The 21491-nt window shown below is 45.9% G+C and overlaps 1 protein-coding gene across 5 annotated transcripts in view; it reads left to right on the top strand.

The window, feature by feature from the left end:
• Positions 1-4836: 4836 nt before the first annotated feature.
• The window catches only part of HPCAL1 (hippocalcin like 1), a 65110-nt gene continuing 48455 nt past the window's right edge, over positions 4837-21491 (top strand). The window contains exons 1-3 of one of the 5 annotated variants that reach the window (XM_058834811.1): positions 4996-5385; positions 5836-6083; positions 20980-21026. The gene's annotated coding sequence lies outside the window, so the exon portion shown is untranslated. Of the gene's footprint in view, positions 5386-5835; positions 6084-20979; positions 21027-21491 lie in introns of all 5 variants that reach the window. The other 4 variants (XR_009277172.1, XM_058834812.1, XM_058834810.1 and 1 more) reach the window with 4 other exon arrangements.

Below are 21491 nucleotides of genomic sequence, written 5' to 3'. Positions count from 1 at the left end.
AGGCACTGGGGTATCCCAGGGCCAACCTTAATACAAATGTAGGTAGAAAGTACTCTTTTGTATTTGTCCAGCTGTGCATGCTCACATCTGCTGTTCTCAGGCTTGCTGCCAATCATTGTAGTTCTTACAATTTATTTTTCCTCGAAGAGGAAGAAAGCACCCAAGACAATCCTGCTAAGAGAAAGACGAGCAATCATGCAAAGATGGACTATTGACACTATTTTTGTTAATTTCTTTTTTCATCTGTCTGATGTTACTGGCATAGTGGTAGACATAGCAAGTAGGTTGGAGATGAAAAAACATGCAAAAATTATATTAAATATTGTGTTGTAGCTACATTTTCTAAACACTCATTTTCCCTTGCTCTATGTTATATTATTCAAACAAGACAAAGAACCTTTGGAGGTAACTAGCAGATTCCCTTCTGCCTCTCCCCATCCTACAAGGTCATCTATAATAGGCCAGGGAAGTACACTAGAAAATACTGCAGGGAACAATCTTGCTTTGGCAGGAAAATGCATTGTAACAGTCTACCTGCTCTTTTTCACTTCCAGTTTCTGTGATCCCGATGACTGGCAAGACCCCTTGGCATATTTGTTTTGGTAGTACTAGGTAAATACTAGGTCTGCCTGTCCAGGTGATGCTGCTTGCCCATACAGAAGGGAAAACCCATGGATGCAGCTGGCATTTTCCAAGTTATGTTTGCCTGGTTAGTCTGACTTGGAAATGCAAAGGGACACAGAGAGGGGTTAAACCTCTTAAACAGAGAGAGGGCAAAGATTCAAGCCCCAGCATTTGGTAGCAAAAATAAGAGGCTTTATAGATGAGCATCCAGAGGTTTAACACTGGAATTCAAAATTTATCAAAGAAAATAGTTCTGATAAACAATTTTCCCTCTTATTTCCCCAAGCACCTGCCAACCAGCTTGGTTTTATCACAGGTAAATAACACTGACTCATGTCTCCATTACTGTTCTCATTTGACTTTCTCTAAAGTGATCCCTCAATTGAGGGATTTCCAAAAACAAGATTAAAAGAGGCTTTAAAAAAAAACATTACATTGTCTTTTGAAACATTGCTTTCTTCTTCATTGAACGTACATTGCAAGGAAGCTCAGTGATGGAGGGGGTCTCAGGGCTGCTCCTCCAACCCCTCCTGCAAGGTTGTTCTGCAAATGGCCCAGCCAGGCAGGAGCTCCTACACAGGCAAAATTTCTGGCCAGAAGCTTCCCTTGGGGAAGTGCCATGTGCCTCCAGGACCACAGTGTGGGGATGACCAGGATGACCATGTCCCCAGCTCAAAACCAGAAGACATGCTTTTGCTGTTGCTGTTGGCAAGTCCTGGCTCTTCTGGGAGAGGCGGCTCAGAGCCAGCCTGACCCACAACAATTGTCCTATCCAGACGCCTGGCTGTGTCTGGGGCGATTTGTCACCTTCAAGGACACCACCAGCACTTTCCATCCCAGAAATCATGACAGATATCAAAAGACCAATGGGAAAAGAGGACCTCAATCCTTAATCCTTGCCAGCATTTTCTTCCTTTGCTTTTTGGTGCTGGGCTGGCCAGGTCAAGTCGATAAACTGCTCAGAAAAGGTAAATACCTCTTTAATCTCTTCCTCCAGTCAATCATGGCAAACCACAGGAAGGCAGATAGTAATTCAAGATTAGCAATAGCCTTATGAAGCTCACATTATTACCGGAGAAATTTAAAAAACCACAACCCCAAACACCTTAGTTTCCATCTAATCCCTTGATGATTAAACCCCAGACAGCAAAAAAAAACTTCACACGTTATCTTCAAATTTAGCATAGTTGGAATGATGCAAATGAATCTAATTTAATCCCTCTTTGTTTCTCACTCCTGACTGTGGAAACAGAATAAAAGCAGAAAGAAAAATCAAACAAAAAGTGAGACGCCAGAGCACTCATGGATTTAAGTTTCCAAAGGTCTATGCTGGGTCATCAAGGGATTATTACAGATAGATTTAACAAATATACACCATCAAAAGAAGAACTTCAAAGAAGACAAATATACCCAATGGGACCAATTTTGCAAATGCCTTCACAGAATCAGAGAATCATTTAGGTTGGAAAAGACCTCTAAGATCATCAAGTCCAACAATTAACCTAACAGCTCCAAGTCCACCAGTAAACCATGTCCCTAAGTGCTTCATCTACACATCTTTTAAATACCTCCAGGAATGGTGACTATACCAGTGACTACACCACTCCACCCGGGGCAGACCATTCCAATGCTTGGCAATGTTTTCTATGAAGAAATTTTTCCTAACATCCAATCCAAACCTTCCCTAGCACAGCTTGGGACCATTTCTTCTTACTCTACCACTTATTATCCTAGAAAAGGGATCGACCTCCACCTAGCTACAACCTCCTTTCAGGTACTTGCAGGAAGTGATAGGGCCCCCCACAAAGCCTCCTTTTTTTCCAGGCTGAACACCCCAGCTCCCTCAGCTGCTCCTCCTCATAAGATGTTTTCTAGACCCCTCACTAGCTCCATTGCAATTCTGGGAGGGGAGAAGCAGCCCTCACAAACTCATTTCAGGAATGTTTCTACAGCCTCTTTTCATCGCAGATTGCTTGTGACTAGTTGTCAGCTTTCTATGACCATTTTGCTTTATTTCCCCAGGGATTTCTGTAGCTCAGGAATTGACCATTAGCAAACACTAGAACTCCAAATCATCCGACATCTTGGTGGTATTTCTCTGGTTGGCTGTCTATCTGGATTGAACAGTCTTGCATGCTGGAAAGCTGTAATTCTTGAAGAAAAAGGTTGGGCATAAATGATAGCAACACCTCTTTGCATCTTTTTGTGTGTTCCCCAATAGTTGAATACAGAATTATTTTTAGTGTTTATTCAATTTCTTGTGGGATAATGCACAGAGTATTAGAGGGCTCAAAGAGAGTGGCAGCTGCAGGCACCTCTCAAGTACCCGCTGACCACAGAATGTCCCTGAGCCTCCCAACACAGGCAGTTCCTGACAGACACGTTCAGAGCTGTGCTGAGCCAAGTGTCGAGCAGCACAGAGACCCATCTGAGGATCTCCCCAAACAGAACAGACAGATCTCCCAATGCCTGTTGAACCTGGGCAGCCTGGAGAAGAGCCACTGCAGCCTCAGAAATGGCTGCAGGTCTCCTGTCAAAACCTGTCCACCACAGGTCACGGGGCAGTGCCACACAGAGGGAAACCTGCTGCTGTTCGGGCTACCGGGTGGCAACCCCATTAATAACCAAAGTGGGGTTAAGCACCATAAACTGCTTTCTCTCTCCAGATGTGAGCCCTGAGGGCTGTAAATGTTGGAGGAGGCCTCAAGCAGGTACTTGCTCTGTTGCCACCTATTCCTGGGTGGAGTTGTGTTGTCACCTGTGCCCCTGCCCTCGGTGGCAGAGCAGCCGGAGAGGCACGGCAGGAGCCACGGCCCCATCCCTGAGTCCAGCCGTGCTCACATCGGCAATGCTGGCACAGGGAAGGGTTTGCTGGGAAATCAAGGCCATTACTCACATATCTCCTGCGAGGAGAATCCAGCTTCAAGCAGGTGAAGTTGGCAGAGCTGGTGGTTAGATAGACTTTTCCATTATATGTTCCTGGTTGAGTTGCTAGTTTAAACTGTTCAGATTCTTTAGTGTGCAAGTTTGTTCTTTTCCTTGGGCTCACATTTTTATTATTTTCTTTTGAAACTGGCGGAATGGTTCAACTATTTTTGAAGGGCCTTGGAGAAAGTGGTTATTGTTAAGTAACATTTTAATCTCTGTAACATTTTCTTCTCTTTGCATCAATGTATCCAGTTTCAAGGTGTTCCAGCTTTGGAGTACAAGTGAAAGGTTTGGTTTCTTTGTGTATTTTTTGTTTGTTTGTTTGGTTTGTTGGTTTCTTTTATTTTGCCCTGTCCCTATGAAAATCTGTTGGACTTAATGTAAAGATAAGCTTTGAAAAACTGCTTTGGTGGCAGTGAAATTTTTCTGTTTGTTTCTCCCCGTTTTGTCGCTTAGATCTTTTAGTATCTTTTTCCTGGTGCAGCCTTGATTTCAGCTCTATTCAGTTTTTATCTCAAGACTGCACTGAATGTGCTCATGGAGTCTCCTAAGAGGGGAGGCAGAGTGAAAGCTACCGATAAGGCACAGAGACAACTACATTAAATTCTCCATATATTTTTTACTTGAAAATGTGCTGGGCAGGAGCTGGGAGGGGGCAGGCGGGGAAGAATATCCTAAGAGGAAGATTCACTTCTTTGTGCTACACGCCGTATTTCTGAGTAATGCTTCCAATCACCTCGCTCAGGAAGCAGACTTGCATCAATCCCTAAATCCCCTCCATTTTGTGACGGGGTAGGTACGTGGAGAAGCTCTGCAAGTTCATGTCTTGCACAGAACTGTGCGCGAAGGGTGGGCGCCTGTCTCCAGCCAGGGGGACGGCCCGTGCAGACTCAGCCGACGGCACTAAGTTCACCTGTGCCTCTCTCCACCCTGCTGGGGGCCGCTGCCGGCACGGGATGGGGGCACTCTGCTGGCAGGGGGCTTGTCCCATTGCCCTGTTCAGAGGGAAGCATGGGGTCCATGTGCTGGGAGGCGGCTGCGCTCGCTTCCAGCGGCCGCTCCAAGCGGCCACTGCTGCCGCCGTCCCCGTACAGCCGGCATTGGACACTGTCAGCCGCGCTAGGGGATGCGTGCGGGGCCCGGGGCGAGCTGGGGCTGCGGGAGACTCCGGCATCCCCTTATTTGTTTTGCGGGTAAAAACCACAAAAAAAAAAAAAAAAAAAGAAAAAAGAAAAAAGGTGAGGGAACCCCCCAGCATCAAAAATCGGAACTTTTCCCGCTCCGCTGCCCATGGCCGCGCCCGCGGTGCCGGTGGGGCCGGCAGCGAGCGCCAGCGGGGCGGGCGCAATTCCCCGCGGGCGCGCAGCCCCGCGGAGCCGCCTCTCCGCGCTGCCGCCCCGGCCCCGCACTTCCTGCCCGCGGCGGCGGCCCTGCCGAGGCCGGGCAGGGCGATACCAAGTGTCCGGAGCGGCGGGAGCGGCGGGAGCGGGCGGCCCCTGCGAGGGGCTCGGCGCTGCGCACGCCGCGGGGCGGCCGCGGAGCGGCGGTGCGGTGCGCTCCGCCCCCCGGCGCGCCCGCTGCCCCGCCGGGGAAGTTGCGCTCTGTCCCTCGCTCTCGCCGGTCCCTCGGCGACGGCTCCTTCCTCCCCCTCCCTCCCTCCAATGCGCCTCCCGCTCATTTCCTCTTTTCCTCCCCGCTCGCCGCCGCTCCGCAGGCGCGCGGCTCGCCCGGGCGCCGCCGCGGAGTTGTAGCTCCCAGGAAGCCGCCGCGCCCCCGCGCAGCCGCCGCCGCCGCCGCTGCCAGGCCGCCCCGGGACCCCGCTCCGCCAGCCGGGTAAGAAGCCGGGGCTGCTCCGCCGCCGCCCGCGGAGCGGCGCGGAAACTTCGGTCGGGCTGTGGGAGGTCTGCGTCCTCTCTCATGCCTCGGGGACTGTCGGAGAGCGAAGCTGGAGGGAGGGGGGAGATTTCTGGCTTTTGGCGTGGGTATTTGGGGGGAGAGAGGGCTCAAAACGTCCCGTCTGGATTGCGGGCGCGGGGTGCTCCGCGCATCTCTCACATCCCCGCGGGGCGCGGAGCGGGGCGGCTGCTCCTTTCGGCGCCAGGAGATGCGGAGCGGATCCGGGCGCCCTCCTCGCGTCCGGGGGATGCGAGAGGATCCCCCCTCTACCGCCGAGGGGCTGCGGTGTCAGCGCTCGCCTCGCCCCGAGCGGAGGGAATTGCCAGCGTTTCTCCTGCCCTCAAAAAACCCCAAGCCGTATGTATCTGTGTCCTTGTGTATCTGTAGGTGTATGGATATCTGTACATCTGTGTGTGCGTATCCCCGTGCAGCCCGCGTGTGTGTTCGGCTGTGTGTGAGCCTCCCCGAAGGCGAGGGGCGCTTCGCGGCTCTGCTTTGTGGTGGTTAATGGTTTACCCGGAGAAGTTCCCGACGCATGAATGTTGCAGGGCCCTTTGAGTCAACTCCTACAGACCCGGACTTCCTATTGCCAACCTTCCCAAACGACCTTTAAAAAATGCTGGTGTTTGCCTCTGGTGAGTTGGCTTTTTTTCTGTCGCCTCGCCTGGGAGATGTCCGGGGCTGTGCTGGAGGCCGGATGGCTGCAGCCAAGGTCACCCCAGTTCCCTGAAAGCCGGACAAGGGGGGACACCCTACGCCTGTGAGGTTGTGGCAGCAAAGGCATCTGCCAGCCGTAGCTTGCTTGCATCAGGCTGCTGGGGGACCTGCTGGAGCACATGGCTCCGGCACACGCCAGCTGCCGAAGTCGGGAGAATTACAAGAAATAAGAAATAAAACAAGGCAAGTGTGTTTACAATTGAGTTTGTATCTAAATAAGTTCCTGCTTGGTTTGCAAAAAGGTCATCTAATGTAATGTGGGGAATGAAAGGTTTGCTGAGAAAAACAGCTGGGTGCTCAGTAGGTCTGTGTCTCCTGCTCATAGCTGGGCGATTTATACCCATGTGACAAAATCCTGAGCTTTTTCACAGGAATACTTCTAGGCAAGCACTGTAGCTGAGCATTGTCCTGTAATCCCATTCACAAGTGAAAATCTGGTAGGAAGATCAAATTTTCTCTGTGGGAGGAAGAAAGGAGGAAACAATCACTCTTTCCCCAAAATATTTCCCGTTTTTCCCAATGGGAGCCATTTGTCATAATTTCAGGTTCAAAAGCTTCTTCTTGCCTGAGATTAAATTTGAGCAAACACTGGGGGATTATTTCAGCAGCCACTGATATCCAGTGGTATAATGCTGTTTTGCATGGGGTCCAGTAGCATTGTTGGGTATTTTTTGCCAGGGAGCAGAGCCAGGAGGAGCCTCACTGCTTGTTCCAGGGTCAAGTATCTACCTCACTTCTTACCCCTCAGCTCTTCTCAGATGCTTGGATTGGACCCTTTAATTCAGGTGAACGTATCTTAGGGCTGAGTGTGCCTGACTTCATGTATTGTGGTGGGGCTTGGGGAAGAGGGCAGATCATCTCACATTTTCCTTAGGTTGGGTGAGGAGATGCTGGCCAGCCAGCCGGACACACATCACCTCATCCTCACATTTATTCTCTGCATTTGTTTGTTTCTTGCCTTTCTCTGTGTAGAGGTGGAAGTGTAGGAAACTGTGAGGGGAAAAAATGGGTGCCACTATAGAGTGGCTATTGCAACACTGTCAGGAGCTCTGCTGAGGAGTCAGCTCTGCTGGCAAAAAAAGTGCTTTTGTTGGCATAGCTTAGACTGTTCAGGGAATTGCTACGGTGCTGGAGCAGGGTTTGCTCTTGCAGCTGGCTGCTTGCACCGGCAGGAACTTGTGTAGACGAACCTTTCTAGCTCTCAGATGAGGCTGCCACTCTGTCGGTGCAGGCAATGCTTTGCTCGCTGCGTGTCGCAGCTGGCACTGTGGTGCCCCCGTCCTACCACCCGAGCTCATGGGCATGGAAGTAACATGGGCCAGTTGTTGGGAGCTGGGGATAGAGATTAATTTGTAGCCTAAGCAACACTAAACTTGGATTATGACTCCACAAAAAAAAAAAAGAAAAGAAAAAAAGAAAAAAGAAAGCACATAATTTAGGTTTAGAAATATTGCAGTTAAAAATAAGCATGCAATGTGATTTTTTTTTTTTAACAAGCAAGGTAACAATCCTTTGAGTGTTGATTACTTTGTCATGGGGGAGACAAGAATGCTGGTAGACCAAGGGGGCAGTGTGAATTCAAATTCTATATCATTAGGGTTTTTTACTGCCTTTTAGTGATGTGAAACTATAAGCAGTGGTGTTGCACTGTTTGCATGTGCAAGATGCACTGATACTCACTCATGGGAAGTGGATTGCACACATTTCCAAAGAACTGCTGGAATTTCCTTCAAGCATGACTTTTAGGTCAGATTCAGGAGAAAATGCAATGTGTTTTCCAGTTAATGGAAGAAATATAAACTTTTTTTTTTTAATGTATTTTCCATCGTGTTCCTAGGATGCTTTCCATAATGTCTATATGTGGGATCAGTTTCTTTGTTTATTATCTGTATTAGAAAATTCTTTGTGTCCAACATCTGCATCTTCATTGAGCTTAACTTGACAGAAGTTAAATTTCTTTTGGCAAGAGGTTTATTTTATATTGTGTTAACTGTGTTACTGTATTGTATGGGATCCTACCCATGCGTAATGAAAGGATTTGCTTTTGCAAAATTGTTGAAGTTTAGCTTTAATGAACAGAACTTGTTCCCAATCAGTGCCTAAAATTCCATTGTTCCAATAATCCTCTACCGGCCAGAGTGTATAACAAATGCAAACAGTTATCTTCACTTCATCAGTCTTTTGCTGTATGAAAGGTTCCACTAGTCAGTTTTGTTTTGCTAACCTGCTAATTGACCCATTGATTTCTGCATTTCTCGACTTACCCAGATGAATATCCTCTGCCTGTTGTCATGCTCTGCTAGCAAAGTAATTGTGAATCCTTGAACAGTGGGGGAAAATGCTCCATGAGGAGCTCCTTACTTTACCTCTCAGAGTCTTTCAGTGGATAGGAGAGAATTTTCAGCTGAATCTCCTGGAAATGTGACCTTTCTGGAAGTCTGGTGTTGCTTAATGACTGGGAGACGACAGGGTCGACCGCAGGATGAATTATGCATTCTCCTGCTCTGATTGTGTTGGAATTAGAAGGCAGGAGCTGGGGGGGAGGGCAGATCAGTGTTTTAGTCTAAGAAATATTGAAGTTCTTCTGGATTGCACTGCAAGAAAGTTATTATTATTATTATTATTATTATTATTATTATTGTTATTGTTATTGTTATTGTTATTATTATTATTATTATTCAGTGTGAAAGAAATGGAAATTATACTTGGGTTGTTTCAGTGTTTCTTGTCCTGTAGCTGTGTATCTTTTTAAAATCAAAGAAAGCAGCAAGTAGTTTAAGGAATTCTCCCTGGTGATCAGTGTTAGTTGAGATACTCGGAAACCCATGCCAAGCAGCATTCCATTCAAAAGATGCCAGCTACATTCAAAAAGCCTGGCCAGCCTTTTTCTTCCCTTGAATGCAACGTATTTCCCAGTGATTGAGCTGCCTGTCTGAAGGGGCACAATCTACTTGAAAAACAGCAAGAAAACTTAGACATAGCTGTAGTTGCATATACTCCAGGCATCAGCCCCTGAGACCTTCTGCCAGTTTTTTTGGTGACACCTTCAAATATGTTTTAACCTTTTTTTTTTTTTTTCTGCCCTCTGTTTTTGAAAAAAATCGGGTTGCCTGATGGGGAAGAATGCAGCTGCATGCTTGCACATTTAGCAGCTGGGGGAAAAAAAAGGATGCTTGCTAGTATTTCAGTTGCTGTAATGTTAATGTATTCAGAGAGGTGTCTAAGCTGATGGTATCCCTTTAAATATCCACTTGGGTTGGAAAGCACTGGATTGGTGACAGGGACATTCAGAGATTTCAGGGGTGGAAGGCATGGCTTGCACCTAGAGAGATACTTGCTGAAAAACAGGCGTACTGAGATCCTGATATGTTTGCCAAGAGCAACAGCTAAACTTGGGCAGCTGGTTTAGCAATTAAATAATGTTTTTGTTTTGGACAATGGGTTTATCGTAATGAATTAGCCGGTGGACTAGTCAGAGTGGCAAAGGGGTTTGTTTTTGATTCCCCAACCATGCAGCATACCAGCATCGGGCACGTACTTCCCAGCAATGGAAGGGCAAGAAGCATTTCACACGAACTGTCTGGGAGTGGGAGCATGTACACTTGTGTGTTCCTGTGTGTAAACCCCAGATTCTTGTAATCTCTTGAAAATAAAAACGTGATGGATGGCATAGCTTGGGCATGGAATAAGGAAATACACGGTGCCTTGTGCTTAGAAGTTGACGTGTGGCTCATGCAAAGTCATTTTAGAATAGTCGGGGGCGGCGGTGGGAGGAGGGAGGAAAAGAAATGCCTTCAGGGGGCTGGGAGCCAGCGCGTGGGCGTGCTGCAGGCATCCTCGCCAGCCTTCCGCGCTTCTCATTCACCTCTGCTCCTCACAGCCTGGCCTGGCTGTGCACAAAGGAGCTTCTCCTTGCTCAGAGGTAGCAGGACTTTTTTTTCAGGTTTCTTTTTTTCTTTCAAAAGGGCATTATGCGCAGGATGCTCTGTTCTTGGCAGCTCGCCCACTGTGTGAGGGGAGATAGCTTGCTGGTTTGGTCACAATGCAGATAGCCACTGTCAAAGCCAATTAGCATTTGCAGGCCATCCTTTCCTTTTTCTCTTAAATAAAGCTTTTCTTATTTAGCAGGCAAATTTTGTTTCTCCAAACACAATCACTTTCTCTTTCTTAAAACTTATCTGGGGAGAAGCAGACTTTGCTTTGTAGAGCAGTTTGGGGCTGCTGGATGAAAGCTGCTTGTGTGTGAGAGGAGAGTGGGAGTTGCATGGGAAGATGTTGTGGATGCACAGCCATTAGAACCAACTTTGATTATGAAATGTGTGTTCAAAAAATAAAAGCAACCATACTTCACAGTGCTTAGGAAAGGGCCTAACATCTAACAAAGAAGCAACATCTGTTCAATATGTTAGAAGACACCTGAAAACCTGTATTTCCCTCGCCAGAGCTGAAGGGAAGGCAGCAGCTTGAAACGTGGGCTTGTAAGCAGGGGCCTGGCAGGAGCTGCCTGGCCAGTGGGTATCACAGGCAGCTGCCTTTCATCATCCTCTGCGGAGGGATCAAAGCACTGTCCTGGAACAAGCTGGGGTTTCTGCTTTTCCTTCTAGCTTCCAATTCAAGATTCTTTTTCAACAGTCAATACCCCCGTGTCCTGTGCCATCTCTCTGATCTCCCCTCCATGGTGTCCACCCTCCTAAAGCTCCTGTACTGAGAGAGCTGGAGCCGCTGTACATGGTGGGGTGGAAAGAAAGGGGGGTCAGTATATAAGCCCTCCATGGTTAGTCACCACGATTTTTACTGGGCTGAGTTTTATTGCTCTTGAGCTCATGTATGTCAGCTTTGCTTCAGAGGGGTTCTGGGAGGCTTCCCAGAAAATGGGTGCTCCTGTGTCTAAGAGTTTATTAAAGGAGGAACTTATACCAAGTAAAACGTGGGTTGGAAACACAGGTATTTGACAGCTGTGGAATCACATGTGTTTCTGAAAGTCAGAATCATTTAAATGGGAATAAGCACATGCTTGTGTCTAGCCTCTCTAGTGGCTTTGTGCAATGAACCCTGGATGGCTGCATCCAGGTGGAGGATGGCAGTCCAGGACCACCCCTGATGTAAGAAGCCTGATTTCCCCAAATCCCATGGCAAATTATTTCCCTTGCCTTAGGCATGATGTGAAGCAAACTGGCTAAAATCAGTTGTGTGAGGCTTTTCATTTCAGGTGGTTCCCCTGCTCATTGGCTGAGGATGTTTCAGTGGGTGCTGCACCCTCAGTGATGGCTGAAGCCCTTTCTCTGATGTCAAGGGTTTGGTCACTGCATGTGCTTGTCCCCCAGTGTGAGCCTGAGGTGCTGTGCTTCTCCATGCCAGGTTCATCCCAGGAGCAGCAGCTCTGCCAGGACCAGTCAGAGTTTCTTCTAGGGTTATCAGAAGATGCATCAGAAGATAATTTTATCTTTTTTTTTAATGGAAATTAGATTTCATTCCAGCTGAGGGTAATTGAAGTGGTGGTAATGGTCTGAAAGTAAATGAGATTCAGCTCTGTAGACTGCAGCCACAACTCTCTGTTCTGCTTGTGTCACGCTTCTTAAAATGGCATTCATTCCTAAATCTGGCCCTAAAGCTCTGTTACAAAGAGCTGTGTTTGTCTCAGGAGATAGGAAAAGATCACGCTTTAATTTTAATTCATTCTCTAGCCCTCGTCTCCCATCTCCTTAAGGATTCCCTGAACCTGCAGGCTGAATTTCCCAGCCAGGTTTGTCTCCATGGGAAGCCTCCTGACCCTGGTGGGATTTGTAAGGGAGCAAAGAGTCTGTCTTATCTTATTCAGATGGAACAGCCCTCCAAAGCAGCTTGCAGTTTCAGGCTGAATAATCTGTGACTCCAGCAATGCTTCTCTACCAGTCACAAAGAAGAGAAGAATCTTTGCAGGGAAAAATTCCATTGCTGACACTTGCTGAGGTACTGCTGGACTGTCCAGAGCGGAGGATGGATGCAATAGCTGAGCCTGTCACTGGGGGATCTCCCCGTCCCTCTTCTGACAAAATGTCTTGGTAAACACAGGGTTTGCCAGATCTGATCTGCTCAGTCACACCAACTGTGATTTCTCTTCTCTCAGATCTGATATTTGACTCTGTCTTTCGTGGCCCCTGCTGGGGGCTGTTGGCAGGCTGTTCACATGGTGTGTGCTGTAGCTTCCCAGAAGTCCTGTCCCTTAAGTGAGGCAAGTTGTTCTGAACTGATAGCACCAGAAACAGCTGAATTTACTGAATGCTTGCTTTTATGGGTGTCATTCAGACAGTACAGTTTGGAAATGAAGGTGCACTTGCTGGCCATTTCCAGAGCTCTTATTTGTTGCAGGACACATTCAAGGGTGATCTTCCTCAGCATTTGGCTGAGCCATCACCTACCAGGCAGCAGGGGCTTCACAGCCAGGTGTTGGTTAGTTCCATTTGTGTTGGGGCATTTTCAGTTAGCTGTGCTGAGCTTTGTTTTCAGATGCTTGATGCCCACTGCTGGTGCCAGGGTCTTCTATGTATGACTAATGGGTTTGATGGCATTTTATGCTTGGTGGGGAGACACGTTTCTAAGAAAAATGCTCAGTACTGCTTTCTCAGTTCCAGGAAAGCACTGCAAAAACATTTTGGTGGAAGTTTTGATATTCTTAAGCTGTATGCATGCAAAAGTCCAGGCTGACTATTGAATATTAATGGATCCTCAAGGGCTTGTGAGAAGTGTGCCTTGAGGTGGAGTAGCCTTAGACAGAAAGACGAGCTGTGGGTGGCATGAGGGGTTTAATGCTGTGCCTGCTGCTTTCCACGCGAGCACACTCCCTGTGTCACGCCCAGTGCTTGAATGCAGCAAGGATGAGGAAGATGTGCAGGTGCTGGGGCACAGTGGTGCCACAGGCTGAGCTACTCAAGGCCAGCCACCACTGCCACCTCTCTCTGTGACCTTGATGTCCCTGTGCCAGCTCCTGTGTCCCTGGCCACAGCCTGTGGCTGCTGTGCCGTAGGGCTTGCAGGCTGCCAGTTTGTCACTGCTTCTGTCCTCTCCTCCTCCTTCTCACTCTGCTGCTCACATCAAGCCAAGGAGATGCCAGGCTCCATGATACCAACCTCCATTTAAGCCCATTTCTTAACTGGTAGTCAGAAGTAGGTGAAAAGAGAGGGGAAAATCCCTGACTGGAGTAGCAACAGTGACAGGTTGCAAAGATGTCAAGGTGGTCACCATCAAACTTCTCCAGGAGTTTGGCTTCTCTCAGGTCATGGTCCCAGTGAGTAAAAAGACAAGGGGACTTCCAGCATTGTCACTCAGGTGTCCCTGTGGCTCCTGAGGAGGAGTTTGCCCAGCTGTGTTCCAGACAGTCCTGCTGCTGGCTGAACCCATCTACACGTGCCCTGGCTGTGCTGGGACAGTCTGTGCCAAAGTAAACCATGGGCTGCAGGAAAGCTGTCTGTGAGGAAGTGTCAGCATGTCCTGGCAGAGCAGGGAAGACCCTTCAGCTTAAAAAAAAGTCTTTGTCACCTGAGGTTGATATTTTACAGACTATGAAACCATGACTGATGTGTGCTGGAAGTTTTGTGCTTAACATTACTTTTCCAGCTCTCTGGAGGTTAACAAGACACTGGTGCATCTGGTTTTTGCTTTGCTTCCAAGGTGATTTTCCCCTTATAAAGACGAGAGTGTGTAAATTTTTTTAAATGAATAAATGATCTGCCCAGGAGCACTAGTTTGTGATAAACTTAATTTAAATGCAGCTGCGTATTTTGTAGCTTCAGTGTGGTTTTATGTAGCATAAAAGAGCCTCAATATGCAGAGAGGATTAAGGTTATGTGAGGCGCCTTGGCACTGCCATAACAGCTTATATCACTGTAATTTGGTTTTTGAATTAATTCAGGCTTCATTCAGCCCTTGGAAAGTTTTCGAACTATTTCAACTACTGATCTCTTATATCCCTCCATCTGGTATCTTAGCTAATATAAATTACATTCTCCTGTAATAAAAGGCAGTTGACACTAGGTCCTGTGTAGCTGCTTAGCAAATCTTATTTTAGCAGATACCTCCCTTCCCGTGACCTTCCTCATTCATTATATCACTCCAAAATCTTTATTGTGTAACTTGAATGTGATGTTTAGTTTAGAGCATCCTGTGAAGCAGGGAAATGCAACTGAAAAGAAGGCTAAAAAGAGGAAGAGAGAAGCTTCCTGGCCAATGAATGTGTAATTGCACAATTTAGTTAATTGTATTGGAAAAGTTTAAGAGGAAATAGGGTAAATAACTGGCACTGTTCTGTCCCCAACTGCATGTACCCTGTTTGGCTGTAGGCTGATTGCAAATGTGCAAGTCAGACCAGGCAGTATGTGGCATTTGTCAATAGTTTTTCTGGGGAAAAAAATCCCAACATCTAAACACCTCTGTGATTTGGTCAGGGAAGTCAGGAGGGATGGGAGTCAAAACTGACATATAATGCAGAAATACAATCTGGAAATTTGGGTTGGGGAAATTGCTTCTGCCTCCACCAGGATGAATCTGTGGTGGATGAAGTAGCCCATCATGTATTTCACGAAAGGCCTGGTTGGCATTCAAGTTTCTCCTTTGCACAAGCTTCTTCTGGCTTCTGTTGATTTCCCTGCTGTTTCCCTCAATCTGGCAGGGATCACTGCTTGTTATGATAACATCACTCAGAGATAAGATTCTTGTGCAGAAGGCTTCAGGCTGTCAATGGTTTAACTACCACATTGCAGGTGTGTTCAATAAATAAACCTTTGGGAATTCTCAGAATGGGGTTTTTGGAGGTGTGGAACAACAGTTAGTCACTGCAAACCTAAGCTACTAATGTAGGGCCTACCTTTTCGGAGTCTGCTCCAAGTGTTTCTGTGCTGTAAGGAGAGCTCCAGCACAGCAGATATGCATTCAACATGTATAGGGCAGCATGGAACATTTTCTAAAGTCCCACAGGAAAAGTCTAAGGCAATAGATGTGTTCAACTGGTGGAATTTCTGTGGCTTCTGTGAGCTCAGCTCTGATGTCTCACAGCTAAGGCGTGATGTTCCTGCTTGGGCAGGGGTATAAGTCACAGCCTTCCAGACGAAGATGTTGGTCTCTTACTCACTTGGAGAGTTTTGTTTAAGCTCCCAGGTGAATATCTTCTTGTGCTCTCAAGGACTTGTTGACTTACCTGATAGACTGATTGCCAAGGGAAAGTGAAGGAAACAAGGCAGAGATGATACCACCATCCCTGCAACACCCAGTAGACCCACAGTCCTTTGTTTTAAGCTGGTTTTGTTGGGGTTTTTTGTTGAAATCAATTGTTTTATTGTTTGTTTGTTTTTTTAGTGGTACAATATGAGGTAATGGTTTTAAACTGAAGGAAGGTTGCTTTAGACTAGATGTAAGGAGCAGGTTTTTTACCATGGACACAGGTTGTTCAGAGAGGTGATAGGTGCCCCATCTCTGGGAACATTCAAGGTGAGGTTGGAGGGCATTCTGAGCAACCTGATCTAGTTGAAGATGTCCTTTTTTGTTGCAGGGGTGTTGGACTGTATCACCTTTAAAGGTCCCTTCTAACCCAAGCTATTCTATGATTCTACATCCATAATTCTTGGTTCTTTCTTCGCTTCTCAGGGGTGGACCTGGCTTTGCATTTCACTTCACTCTTACGGGTTAAATTCACCAAGCAGTGTCAGGGTGGCTTTGTGAACAGATGTACCAGTGATACAGCAAAAGGCTTCAGGTTGCAAAAATTTATGTTGGAAGATTGTCTAAGTAAACCGCAGAAGGGAAACCCCGGAGGCAGAGAGCTGGCAGGAGTTGGACACCTGCTAAAAATGCAGGCTGCTTTACAGCATGTGAAATCAAAGCAGCCTGGGAGCCTGTTGAAGCTGTTCAGTCAATAGGTGTAGAAGGTGTTCCAAATGAGCAATACATGGCCTCTGAGGAATGTTTTGAACTCCTCCCTGTTGCTGTTTCCTGACACTGTCAGTGCTTGGTGTTTCCTCCATGCTCTGGCCTTATTACTATTATTGAATTACTGAGGATGTTGCAAGCACATTGCTTAGGTGAAATGGTAATGGAGAGGTGTCACTAGAGGAATCTGAGGCAGAAAAAGCAGTTTATGCTGTGGACAGAGCATTAATCTCTCTCAGCCTCTCAGGTGATGTACAGTCCGAGGTGTTTCTGCACTGCAGCCACAGCGGGGTATTGAAAAGAACATTTGAATTAGCTTTTGCCTTAGTCAGTGTCTAATTCCCTAATTAGAGCACCCTGGAGATCAGGAAGGGCTGGAAAGCCTGCCCAGGAGCCTGCACTGGGCTGCAATGGCATCTGTGCTCTCTTGAGCCAGGTTGGCAGTGCTCTTGGGTAGTGACTGCCCAACAGCTCTGCTGCAATGCAGGGGCCGAGAGGGCTCTGTTTCTGCCAGGGAGTTAATTTCCTGGCATTGTGGGTTGTCAAGGTGGGCTCCAGGCATGGTGGCCTTCTGGGCATGGTGTGAAAGATGGGGAGGAGAAGGGGGTGAGACGTGAGACTGCATTAGAGGAAGGGGTGAGTGGGCACATTCCAGAGCAGCTGGTCAGCCAGCACAAGTGCTGGCATGGCTGCATGTGCTGTCTGGATGCATCCACAAGCATGTGCAGAAGTGAGCAGCCAAAGCTGAGGTGTGGTGGTGGGTGATGAGTGAGCTGGCTGGGGGGGACTGGAGGGAACTTAGAGCAGAATAGAACAGCTCAGTTGTAAAGATCCTACGATGATCACTGAGCCCAACTGCAAAGCATGTGACAGGACAATTAGCTCTTGGCGGTCCATGGAGTATTGCTACCCACACGTGAAGGAAATGGCAAAATTGTGTGTCCTACAAGCCTTCATCAGTTTACAATTACAAGAAAAGGATAAAAAACCCCACCCCATAAGTATAAAATAGCAGAGTCTACTTGAAAAAGAAATTGCAAATAAGGCAGTGCAGAGACCTAACGTAGTCCAGGGAGTATCTCTGCTGCTGCATGCGGCATTTGCAGGCAGGTCACGGCTTCCACAAATGTGACAATATTAATAACAGTATTGATTTGTCTTAATGCAGTTATGAAAGCTGAACCTCAGAGGTGTGGGAGGGCCTTATTGGTAATTGGCATCAAGATTGATGAAGGATAGTATCAGCCAAAGGGGAGCAAATGGAGGCTAGACCAGGGCAGGGTAAAATAGTGACCAGTACAGGAAGAAAAGTGCCCACAGCACTTGAGGCTTCTCCATTGAACAGAAAGAAATTTGCTTAAAATGTAATGCTTATGACCGAAAGTAAAGGAATGGGGTTAAAATCACTTTGAAAAACGAGGCAAAAGAAAAGGTGTGTGCATTGTCTTTGGTGCAAGCCAAGGCCTGTCCAGGGATTCTGCAGGATGTGGCAGAGCCGCAAGGCCTGTGGGGCAGCAGGGGTGGGTGATATCTGACCCCTCAGTGAGAGTTTTACCCCTGTCAGATCAAAACATGTTCTGAAAAAATAATGTGTCACCTTGGTTTCTCAGGTCTCTCAGTTAAGCTCTGTTTGTAAGGAGGATCTTTACACATGGTTATTTGGAGCAGTCATCTTCTTAAGCTTTTTGCTAGCAGCTCTGAAAATAGTAGACTGATGCACTCAGCTCTTCCTGCCCAGCCTCCAAAAGTTTCTGACATCTCTTCCTTTAATTCTGCTTTGTAATTTAATTTCTGCTATGAGTTTCTTCTGCTAATTCACTTATAGCATACTTTTAATTGTCAGCAAATTTGAATACTGCATGGACTGTAAACATAGAAATTAATGTGTGCTATCTAGTTACCCTCTACTCCCGCAGATTTTATATGATTTCAGACATCCCTGAAAGTTATTTGGGATGCCAAAATCCAGCATCTGGACTGTGAAATTCCATTTACTTCGAGCATGTAAATATGGCCAAATAATATTGCACTATTTGGCTTGTTGGATGAGGAATGTACAACAATTTTGTAGCAGCAACACAGAAGAGAAATTAAAAGAGTTTGTGGGTTGTGTTTCCTATTTTGCCATCAACCAAGTTCAGTCCTTATCTTGTTTTCCCATTGGGGTTCGTTTGTTTTGCAGCTTGGAGAAATAACATCCATCACTCTGCAAGATAAGGATACTAAGTATCTGTCATAAAAAATGTTGAATCTAAAATGATTTGCTTAAATGTTTTTGTTGCTGCCAGGTTGCAACACTTACGAGTGCCTGCACAGGGGTCTCAAGAGTAACAGAAAATTTCATGATAATAGCAAATTTATTGGAAGTTACTTCCTTGGAGTAGAACATTGGTGTAATTAAAACCTTCACTGACGAGGGAAGCTACCAGGATGAAATAAGAACAGTCATTTAGTAGGCACACACTTAAGGAGCTTTCTCTTTGTCTTTATTTTTCCTTCCAGGCTCTTTGGGCCTTAGGGAAGTTTGTTTGAAACTTCTCCCCAGATGATGGGAAGGTGCATGTGGGAAGGTTGGTCTTCAGTACAAGCTATTCAACCAGCATCACTCACCAGTGATCAGGGGAGAGGACACCTTCAGGGGATGACTGGTGGCCCCACGGCAGGGCAGGATACCCTGACCTCACTTCTGTTACACTTGTTTTGTTCTTGTGATTTGTAGAAGGAGCTGCATTTCAGCTGGCTGCTTGACTTCTTTTCAATTTCTTCTTGGTGATTACTTCTGAAAACTTGCAGAGAAATTGTGAGGTTTCCATAACAATCAAAAAGCAAAATATGTAGTGCTGAATTTTTTAAAAGGAGCAGATGGAATTGCAGTACAGTCACTCTGACTTTTATTACAGTGTTTTTTTCTGGAAGTTAATAAATTATTTCCCACCTGGTCATCTTCTGGGTGCTTATGAGTAACAGTTTTCATGGGTTAGTTTGGAACAAATAATGTCAGACATCCTAATTACTCTCTGGAGCAGGCTAACAGGTCCTGTAGGTAGAAAAAAACCCAAATTATATTATTTACTACAATCCTAGTTAAGTATTTGGTGATGTTTTGATATTAATGGAAAAAAAACTAAGGAAAAGAAATTTTGTTAAAACTTATGGATATTACAATGTAAGTGTGCTGACCGTGATCCAGAGAGCTTCTGTGTGTGATCAAGGTCAGAAGCAGTGTTGGGTGAGGGTTTCCAAAAGTTGACCCTATGGCATGGGTCACTGTTATTGATGCATTTGATAAAATGCTGGTTCAGACTCAACAAGCACCAAACTAGGGGATGTTACAAGTACTTGGAGGGAGAAAGTAATTTGATTTTCAAGTAGCTCTGAACAGAACTATAAGATTACCTTGGAGGGGCCATCATTGTCACCAAAAGGCTTTAGTGTGGGCTTGCATTTATCTCTGGTGAATTGTTGGCTGTACAGAATACTCAGGGGTGGCTGGAGGGCCTCCACTGAAAAGTGTTCTGGGGTTCTGGTGGGTCATAGATCGCTTTTCCAGCATCGTCCTGCCCCAACAGCAGCAGACACATGCTTCCATAAACAGGGGGATGGACTTTGTGTCCAGTATTGGATCTCCTGGTGCTTTGGTATTGCTGGAGTACTAAAGCCTGCAAGAGGAGCTACATATGACAGAAGATGTAAAAAAAAAGAAAAAGGCCAGCAAGGGTCTGAATGGCAGGACTCAAGAGGAAAGATGTGAAGGAATCAGGGTGTTTGGTCTGGAGAGAAAGTGTAGGATTGGCACAAAGAGTTTACACTGTCGGCAAACAGCAGCAGCTTGATGTAAGGGGAGAAATATAAAACTCTTTATCTGTAGGGGTTAGGGCCAGTGGAAATGAATGTGAGTGGTATCATGAAAATCAGTAATTTCTGCTTGTGGGGGTGGTGAAGTGTCAAAGAAGACTGTAGGGAGGATTTGTCTGGGATGTCTGTGGCTGGTGTTTGGGACTGGGCAGACCACACATCCGTGTCAGGTGTGGGCTGGAGGCACCTGGGAGCTAAACACGGTGGGATTTTGTTTGCAGAAGTTACAGGGTTACTGGGTCAGACAGGGATTTGGGAGAAAAGAAGTTGGTGTATGGGGCTGAAGAAGATGAATTCTTCCCAGCTGAATTTGGCCCTGGTGGTGGAGGAAAATTATGGTCAGCTCTATGAGAGAGGGAATCAGAGCAAGTCACTTGCTTTCGATTTTCTAATCCACTGATTTTGAGAGATTAGGAATCATGGGAGAAGGTGAACCTTGCTCCTGGTGCTCTTATCTGTGACTCTTTAAAGGCTGATGAGCCCTCAGCATTCAGAGCTGACAGATGCTGATGGGATGAAAATTATTCTTTTTCCTTGAGAAACATGCTTAGTGAAAGAAAAGTGATCTCTAACCTTTCAGAGCAATGCTTAGTGGCTGCAGTAAACTTGGAACTGGCTCTCATTTTTTGTTTATTTTGTTCCTTTTTTTATATCTAGGTGTAGCAATATTCTGTGGTATGAGTCAAGCAAACCATCTGAATCTGAACTTGATACTTGCTTATTTTGAAAGATGACATTTTACAAAAAAAATATTTAAAGTAGGAAGTGTGATTTCAATAGATTATTGAATATCAGAAGAATTTGCTGTCTGAATTCAAGACAAATCTGTGCATTTTTCAACATGGAAACGTTTATTTTTTTTAGGATAAATAATAAAATGCAAATGCACAACAAAGCTGTTTCCCATTGTATGATAAGAACTGGAGGAGAGTTTTTTGCATGTTTAGACTATTTCTGAGGTTTTTTTAAACTAGGAATGGTAGCTTTTACAGGAAAATGAAGATTGTCACTTAGAGAAAAGCTGTAATGTAAAGCATGTTTGGTTTGTGTCTTCTCTTCCAGGTAATCAAGCCCTGTGAACTTTCTCATAAGAGATTCCAAAATAGGTGGTGAGTACTTTGCAGAGCCTGCTCCTTTCAAGGCATTCTTTAATTTAGTAATGGTAAAACTAAATGAGATGTAGAAAATGAAAGCTTTGGATTTTTTATCAAAAAAGTATTTTTTTGGTTCTGCATTGAGTGCAGAAGTTTGCATTTTCTGAGTTAATGGCATGCTTTAATTTTAAAGCTGGCAGGGCTAATCTTTGAGCAGGGGTTTGTTGTAAAAATGTTAAGCTTTGCATTTAATAATAACCTTTGCACTAAAAATAATTTCCTGTGGTTGAATGAGTGAACTGTTACATTTTAAAAAATACTTGACTTTAGGGAAAAGCTGTACAAATTATGTTGTATTTCTCACTAAAATCCTACACATCCCACTAGGCCTGTGTTTTCTGTGTCAGACAGAAACCTTAGGATTTTTTCCCCTTCTTTTCTGTCCAGAGTGTTAATCTAAAGGAATGCAACTTCCAGAGA

This window comes from Poecile atricapillus, chromosome 3 (assembly GCF_030490865.1).
Source record: "Poecile atricapillus isolate bPoeAtr1 chromosome 3, bPoeAtr1.hap1, whole genome shotgun sequence".
NCBI classification, from domain to species: Eukaryota; Metazoa; Chordata; class Aves; order Passeriformes; family Paridae; genus Poecile; species Poecile atricapillus.
The sequence above is the reverse complement of the archived record's forward strand: the minus strand, read 5'-3'. Positions and strand labels throughout refer to the sequence as shown.